The sequence below is a fragment of the Parasteatoda tepidariorum genome, chromosome 4 (assembly GCF_043381705.1).
Source record: "Parasteatoda tepidariorum isolate YZ-2023 chromosome 4, CAS_Ptep_4.0, whole genome shotgun sequence".
Classification (NCBI taxonomy): Eukaryota; Metazoa; Arthropoda; class Arachnida; order Araneae; family Theridiidae; genus Parasteatoda; species Parasteatoda tepidariorum.
This window is the reverse complement of record NC_092207.1, coordinates 28504789-28513826: the sequence shown is the minus strand read 5'-3', so window position 1 is coordinate 28513826 and position 9038 is coordinate 28504789. Positions and strand designations below refer to the sequence as shown.

Below are 9038 nucleotides of genomic sequence, written 5' to 3'. Positions count from 1 at the left end.
TGCTAGCACCATGGCGGGTGCTAGCAGTTTTGAGGGCTGAAGGTGGTCCTACATGTTATTAGCAGGGTGGTCATAACGTAATGGCTCCTCGGTGTATATATATATATATATATATATTATTAGTACATACTAACTAGCATACTAAGTACGAACTAAATATATATCATTAGTTTTAATATTAACCTCTGAGACCCAAAGTCAAGTATATTGAACAACATTTTGTGCAATTTTATCACTTAAATGATATAAGATTATTTTTTCTATTTGAATGCTCTCACAAAGCGATTGCTTAGATAAAAATATTATTGGATTTATATTAGTTGGTCAAAGATTTGAACTGCAATGAAAAATTATAAAAGAAAGGTAGGAACTTTAATTCAAGTAACCTTTCGTGAAATTTTATGGCATATAAATATCTTACTATTTAAGTCTAGTAAATTCTTTTTCACTCACGAAACATTTAAAAAAATATATAATTGAAGAATAATGCTATATTCTACACTGGGCAGAAAATGCTGAAAATTTAAATTTTTAATTTTCAAGTAAAAACAGTTGAAAAAAATTAAACTTTGATTAATTGAATTTATTTAAAAAAAAATTTAAATATATTTTATCGCCTTAATGAGTTTCTGAGTTGCATAGTTCAAAGAGCAAAAACAGCATTTCCAACCATTATTTGAATCTTGGAAGGTTAAACAAAAGTGAGAAATTTGGATGCGTTCTGTTGTGGAATTTCAGAGATATTAGTTTCTACGGGGCACCTGCTAAACTATTAACTAAACCACATGTGGACTGTCGTCGGAGAATTTTCCATTTCATCACTGTAACCTCATATTCATGACATCTCAAATAGGACTGTCAATCTCCCATTTAATAGAACATCAAGTGAGTCAGAATTTGAATGTGATTCTTAAAGATGTTCGTTTTTCTTTTTTAACATGGTTTTTCGAACCGCTGTTGCCAAGGGTAATAAAAAAGCCACAGCCTTACACCTGTAGCAAAGCGATAATCTTAAACTATAAATATCATCCTGCCGTGAGAAATCCTCTGGAAACGGAGAAATAATTTAAATATTTTAAAAGTTTAACTTTTTTAAAAAATCGCCAGTTTGCCGACATTCTTCCATTTAGATGAAAATTATTAAAATCACTAACTCATTCTCAGTTTTTGCAAATTGTTATGAACCCAGAAAATGCAACATTGGAATAAGTTTTTTAAATATTAACAAATTAAACCCCAAACGCTTTTCCTTTTCATAAAACTGTGGCTTTTCTCCATATAGAGTTTTCCAAATGAGATTCTAATGTTGTAATGTAATAAATAATGTGATCTTTAATGTATTAGTTTATTTGTTTTATCAATTTATTTAATTTATTAATTTACATTTTTATTTATTTATTACTTATTTATTTTATCTCAAATGCATACATAGCATTCCATTACTAAAGAGATTCTATTGTTGCAACGTCATAGATAATGTTAATCAATTAGTTTATTTATTTAGTTATTTTATTTGTTTATTTATTTTAAGACTATTTCAAGCATTAGTTCAAAACATTACAGTAAAGTTCTTGAAAATCAATCCCAGATATCATTCAAATATATTTTTTTTTATTTCTACCAAAGTGGAAAAAGAAAGCTAACTAGACATTAAAAACGAAATATAATAGCAACATTATTTTAAAATTAAAATTAAAAGCGAGCAACATTATTATAATTTGGGCATCACAAATTAAGAGAATTCTATATACCATTTATATCAGAATCCCTATTACAAAAATGAAAGAAAAGTAAAAAACTTTCTCCAAAACCAATCGCTTCACCTTTCTTCTTCAACGCCAACAAAATATTAAGTATTTTTTTTTTCAACAATCAGTTACTGATAATAAATAGATCCTGAACTCCGCCCGTCTCTTCTCAAATCATAGCACCTCGCAAAGTAAATGAGTTAAATTATTCTCACCAACGGACACAAATGCGTGATTCTCTGACCAACGCGAACCATCAATCCCGAAAATTACTTCTGCTTATACTTTTGGCTTCAATTCATCACGTTGGCGCATTATTCACAGCCGCCATTCCAGCCCACAATGGGCGACGTGATGCGTTTGGAACAATAGGCCGGATGGACAGACATAATTTGTCTCGATTTGACGGGAAACTTTGTCGAAAGCTTTTGTCTAAACTGGATTTGTTACTATTCATACTGGTGGTTTAACCATCAAATCCTTTCCGAGGGTTTTCCAGTTTACGAAGTTTAAATTCTAAATTAACGAAGTGGTGATTCAAGAGCGAGCATTTAGCATAATTACGGCTTTCGGTGGTTGAAATTAAGCATTAGTGTTAAGGAGACTTTAAAAGCGTGAAGAATATAATTTCCCGACGATTAATCTTCCAAAAATTCTATTTTCGAATAAAGAATTGTTTTTCGTATTTTGCGAACTGATTTCAATAATTTCAAGCAAATTTGAATCTGAGAATTGAATTAGTTTCCCTTATAAGTTTATGTGGAATTATTATTTTTGAACATTAATTATACATATTGTTTTCGTTTGTTAATTATTTTAAACTATTTAATTATTCCTCTTATTTTGCTACTCCTTTATTTTTAAACTATATCTAATGCTGTTATTTTTTCATACATTTATGAATACATGATATTCGGTAATCCCCCTCTTTTATAAATATTTTTAGAATTTTTGTTAAATACAGAAGAGTGTCGATTATTCAAACGCCGGCAGACCCATTATCCGGATTGTTCAAGGACCATGTTTTTTTTTTGGTTTTTNATATTCGGTAATCCCCCTCTTTTATAAATATTTTTAGAATTTTTGTTAAATACAGAAGAGTGTCGATTATTCAAACGCCGGCAAACCTATTATCCGGATTGTTCAAGGACCATGTTTTTTTTTGGTTTTTTTTTTTTTTATGCATTTTTTCCACACAAAAAAAAGAAAGAATTGCAGAAGTACTTTTTTACTTTTAGAATATCTGAAAGGGGTCGAAAAATATCTTTTGTCTCTCAGTGACTTCGAAAAAAACCTAAAATTTTAATAAATTTCTAATCAAATTTTAAACAATTTTAAGTTTTAAACACCCGCCATTTATATTATTCAACAATAGGCACTACTACGATTGCTAATTCTAAGCCTAGAAAAATTTTTATAGGAAGTTACTTAATATTCTCTTGACCGTTTTTTAAAATTGTCCAACTATCCGGATTTACCGTTGTCCAGATCGGCTTCGGTTCAAATGTGTCTGAATAATCGGGTGCTGTACTATATTAAGTCAAAACATTTATTCATTTGGGGTCAAATTAATATTCAAGCCTGAAGCATGGAAAAAAACAAAAATACTTTTAAGTCTTGCGAATCACTTGTTACGAATCACCAGTCTTACGAATCACCAGTTCCATTCCTTCATGAAACTTAAAGAGATTTTTCTAATAACTGCTTTTAAACCCTACTCTGTTTCCTCCGGCAATCAAAGAGGTTTTGAGTTTTCATTTCCACTTTCCGCAGCAATGACTCGTAGATTTCGATAACGTCCCACTCAAAAGCTTATGTTTTTTTTTTTTTCCCGCTTCATTTTTAACAAAAAATTTATAAATATATTTTAAGGATGATCATTACGGAGGACCATCAAGTTCTATAATAATATTTTTCTCTCATATACTTTATAAGAATAATTTTTCATTGTAATCTTTTTCGCATTCTTTTTAACATTCATTTATAATTTTTCTTAGTTTTATTCCTAATAATCACTCGCATTTTAATTTAAATTATTTATTTTATCTTCTTAATATTTATTGCAATGCTTACTATTTAATGCTTTTATAAATATTATTACAATTTTTCTAACTATTTGCTAAGATTTCTAATTATCTGTGACTTCTGTGTGTGTGTTCTTAATTTTCTAATTAACTATGATTTTGTAACTAAGATTTTTTTTCTTCTTAATTTTAACTTATTTCATTACTAATTTAAACAGTACAATTGTGATTTGTTATACCCTTTAATTAATTGAAAACTAATTTCATTCTATATTATGGATATTTATTATTTAAAGTAATGTTTACCTTCTTTAAGAGAAAGTTTATTTTGAAAATTTTTAAACGCTAATTATTTAAGCAATAATTTAAGAAGCAGTCTTTTGTGCTTGAACAAATAGTATTTTGTACTACATGTGGATTTTAACGTTAATGACATGTAGTATTATTTAACAAGTGGTATAAATTAATCAGGGTGCGTAGCCAAATCTTTCAACAAAAAATAAGCACCTTTTAAGTACTTTTTAAGCACTCAAAAAATATTTTTAAGCACTATATACATTAACAAAGTGCCAAATAATTTTCAAGCACTTCAGATGATCATGAGAAAATAACTAGTTTCTGACAAATAACTCTTTTCTTGATTATATTAACCTTTATAAAATGATAGAGAGATTTTTCGCTTCGATATCGGGGGGGGGGAAATAAAGTCTGAAATTGAGAATATCTTGTTGCAAAATGCAGCAGAGTTGCACTTGAGAAGGCAATAATCTCACCGAACCCAGTTCAGTAGACTTGCGAAAACGTTGAATAGAACAATGTGAAAAGCACGCTTTTGCATAATATGTGACGAAAATCGACATGGTAACGAAAAAAACCTCATTTTTGAAAAGGAAAAATTAAGCACTTTTTAAAAACACCCCATGAAAAAAGCATCTTTAAGGGCTTTTAAATAACGAAAATAGAAAATAAGAACCTTTAAGCACTTTTAAAAACGCTACGCACCATGTCAATAACAACTGATAACTGATATAACGCACAAATGCTGTAACGTTCAACTAGTAGTTGTTTGTTAATGTGTAATTTTTTCTATTCATTTCACAAATAGTTTTCGCTTATTTTATCTTTTTGTTTCCCACAAAAAGCATTTTTTACTGATCGCTTTCATTTAATTACTACTTAGCTATACTGTAAGATATCAGTTTCAAAGTATGATTATTCATAATCCTGTTTTATTTTATTTATTTAATTTTGTAATTATTGATATTCACTTCTTATAATTTAACGGAACATAAAATTTTTTAAAAACACAAGAATACTTTTATTCTGAACATTGAAAAAATAATAATATAGTTTAATTTTAAACAACATTTTTTAGACCCTTTTGGAGTGAACTAGCTATTTTATTTATTTATTCTTAAGCTTCTAAAGCCTAAGCTTTCGTACGGATTATGCCTACTGGAATTAAGAATAAATAATCACTGGCTAATTCCTTAAGAAACAAAAATTTCTGCGCACAGATAAAATATTAAATTTACTCAACCTTTTATTCAAAGTCGAATACAGAGCAAAACTCTCATGTTTTAAATTCATTGAATTGTAACTTTCTGATCTTTTTTTTTCTTTTAGAGACGAAATAATTAAACTGCTACCTACATCTTTTTTTCCCCTTTTTCTCCTTCTCTTACCCTCGCTTTTTCCCTTCCGTTTTTTTCTTACATAGTTTATTTATTTATTAATTTTTTTAGTAAGGGGGGGGGAGTTATCGAGTTGAACTCCATTAAAACATTTAATAGCTTTGCTTGATTACTTTTCATTGGAAACAATTTCATTATTTTCAAATAATTTTTAATAAATGATAACTTACTCTAGAATCAAAAGGAGATTTTCATATAAAACGAGTTTTCATTCTTACCTTTTCGAGAAAAAATCCAATTTATAGCGTCGACCATTTCATTTGAAAATTCAACCCAGTCTTGTAAAATATCACCTCTTTAACCAGGAACTTTTTATTTATTGAACTATAATTGTTTTAAAAAATTTATTGTCCAGTATTGAAAAAAAGATTTTAATTCATGGAAATTGTTTTAAGCATGAGAATAATTACAATACATCCGAAATTAAGAGGACAAATCGTAAGACCCGATTCCGAGTAGTCATCGAAATCAGGTATCATTGGTAGCAGTCAGTGAGCAGATGGGTAATTACTTTGATCTAACTGCGAAGGGACCAAGTTCTCGTCAAACTTTTTTACCGTAAAATGCTCGACATCGCGCGCAAGCCTTTGAGCTGTCTTATCACTGGAGCCATCGTCTCAAAATTGCAATGTCATGTTTTTATTGCTTTATTGAAATTACACACATTTGCAGCCTTGTTTGCTCAATTTAGCCCCATAAACCTTTGTCAAGTAGAAGGACAGTTAGAGCAATTCAGAGCAGGACACCTCAAAGAATACATCCTGGGTTACGATGGGATTCGAACCCGCCACCTCCACGCTTCACACTGTGATTGACGGGCGATACCGCTCGGCTGGGGAGGCCCCTCATGTCTGCGGATCCTCATCAGGTATGTTTCCCTGTCCCGCAGTGTACTGATCGTTAAGACACGGTTCCCAGCAGATCACCGAAGTCAAGCATCACTGGCTGCGGTCAGTGTGCGAGTGGGTGACCACTTGGATCACTCTGCTTAGGGACTGAGGGTGTGTGGTATGGGTCCTCGTTAAACTGTTCTACCGTAAAGTGCTCGACTTCGCGTGCAGGTCGCCGGGCTACCGAAGCGGGGGTGCCATCCCCTCTGCAGAGGATTAAAATTGTGATGACGTGCCTTCGGATCATCCTCAGAGATGTTTGCAGACCATCGCAAATAGCCCATTGTGCAGCTCTAGTGCGACGTAAATGAACTATAACTACAACTAACTAACTACAGGTATGTTTCCCAGACCGTTGCCAATAGCCCAATGTAGCTTTAGTGCGATATGATTAAAATACTGCAATCACAGGACAAATTTGCGAAAAATAGTGGGCCTAAGATATTTAGTAACCTTATCGATGTGGTGGGTGAGAGTTCACCTGCCTCAGTTGAGGCAGAGGTTCGATTGATTTTCTACGCTAAAGTGTGGTTGTCTGATTGTATTGTTACAATATGGGCTAAATTCGGAATCCATCCTAATACAATGTGTTAAGCTATTTAAGAGTCAGAAAAGTCTATGCAGAGTTTGGTTATTGGGAAGCGTGGTGTGGAGACCTAGTGTTATGAATAATGTTATTTGTGATGTTCCTTCGTAAATGTGTTTTGTTCTATTTTATTACCGCTTTAAGCACCCCACCCATTTTTGTGTTTACGAGTATGAATGTTCAACTCTTTAGCCTTATAATTTTGAACCAAACACAAAATACAAGGGCAGTCCTAGTTTAAGCATTGAGAAAAACTATCCTTTGTGGGAGAATTTTTGATAGAACTAACTCACATTTGCCTTGTAAAAAGCGGAAAAATCACAAAAATTTCCACGGTTGGCCATGATCCATCTACCACTGAGGATGTTTTTCATCAATACTGTTGGCGGTGTGGGAGGGTAGTAGATTGGAATCAGTCAGATATCGCTGGGATTCGAATATGGGTCACCTCATTAGAAGGCGAGTGATCTTAATCCTGAGCCACCACGACCCTTGCAAAGGTATTTCTAAAGAATTCTCCGAATACAAGAGCAACACTTGTTACACAAATGAATACAAAATTTTTCGGGCCTATTTAACGACGATTGCATACGAGTTAATGTTGGGGGGGGTAAACAGTTTTAAGGGGTTTAGTGTTTCCTTTCCATTGAGGTAACCTGAGTCGGACTCAGTTAGACTCAAATGAAGTTAGAGTCCCCTTTCGCGAAAGATTTTTCTTATTTTACCTTTCGTGCAAAGCTAGTGTGGGTAAGTTATACGCAATAATTCTTCCATGAAAAGAATTTCGTCCCGATGCAAGGAAATGAAAACAAAAGCACCATTAGTTAGCCCGACTGCAATATATAATCCCTATAATCTATAATACCCCTATAATCTTGAAACCAAAGGCGAAACAAGAATCATTTTAAATATAATCAGTACTTCACAATAAATTGTCTAAATCGCAAAATCCCACAAGTTCTCCCTTAAAAATGAAGAGTACTAAGCATTCAACTAATAACTTTTACTCGCGAGTGACAACATTGTTGTGAAAACGGAAAAGAATGCAATTAAAAAACATCCTATCTATAATTATCAGTATTCTCTACCCACCAGATAATGTCAATCTAAATTTAAATTTTACGAAATTTGTGCTCAACCCCTAATAGATCCCGTGCAGTATCCGCTGGTGATGCGTGCCGAGCAGAGGCGGATCGCACTAAGACAACAAAAAGACGATTCATCACTGCTTCGAATCCATCACTTTTAACTGAGATTTTGACCTCAGCATTAGCAGCATCCGAAAAAGGTCAAAACAAGGTTTTTCCTTCCTTACTTCTCTGTTTCGAAAACAGGAATAGAGTACTTCCCCCCCCCCCCCTTTTTCGATATTCCTACCTGTAACCGATGAGTAAGGATGCACTTTAAGGGGTGTGTCCGCTAGGGAAGTTAACTTATATCTACAGATATTATTTTGGGGGGTAATATAACTAGTAATATTTCATTGTCTTTATCGATAAGAGACTAAAGTGTTTTTAAGATATTTGGGGTTATACACATGCTGAAAAACGCATTATGAAGAAGAACAGTCATTTGAAACAATTTCTTCGGATCGCTTTAATCAGTGACTCCTTGAAAGTTTACTTACTTGTCATCTAGTTTTGCTTAGTAGTCTTATTTCTTACTTGCTTAGTTAAGGAGTTAGAAAATATTTAACTCCTTAAATATTTTTCACTATCAAGACAGGACATCATGCACTTGAAATATTAATTCTGTAATGATTTAGTTATTGTTACACATACACATACAGGTGGGGACCACGTGGCCTCTCTGTAGCGTGGATATATTGGGTTCGAATCCAACCGTTACATTAAATATATGTTTCAAATGTCTTTCGAATTTGTGCTATCTCGATGTGGACTTGGAAGCCATCTATGTAATGAGCACACAAGCGTGTATATGTATGCATAACAATAAGAAAGAACTAATAGTATTTAATTTTCGGCTATTGAAGAAGGTTTGTGAAACATCAAACATCCCTGTGGATGATCCGATGACATACAATTACGATTTTGACCCTTTGCAAAAAAGATGGGGCCCCCAATTTATAGCCCAAT

The 9038-nt window shown here is 32.6% G+C and overlaps 1 long non-coding RNA gene across 1 annotated transcript in view; it reads right to left on the bottom strand.

The window, feature by feature from the left end:
• LOC107441792 (uncharacterized) overlaps nucleotides 1-5908 on the bottom strand; it is a 102418-nt gene extending 96510 nt beyond the window's left edge. Inside the window, exon 1 of the long non-coding RNA XR_006225804.2 lies at nucleotides 5685-5908. This is a non-coding gene — a long non-coding RNA (uncharacterized lncRNA). The remainder of the gene's footprint in view (nucleotides 1-5684) is intronic.
• Between the last annotated feature and the right edge of the window lie 3130 nt (nucleotides 5909-9038).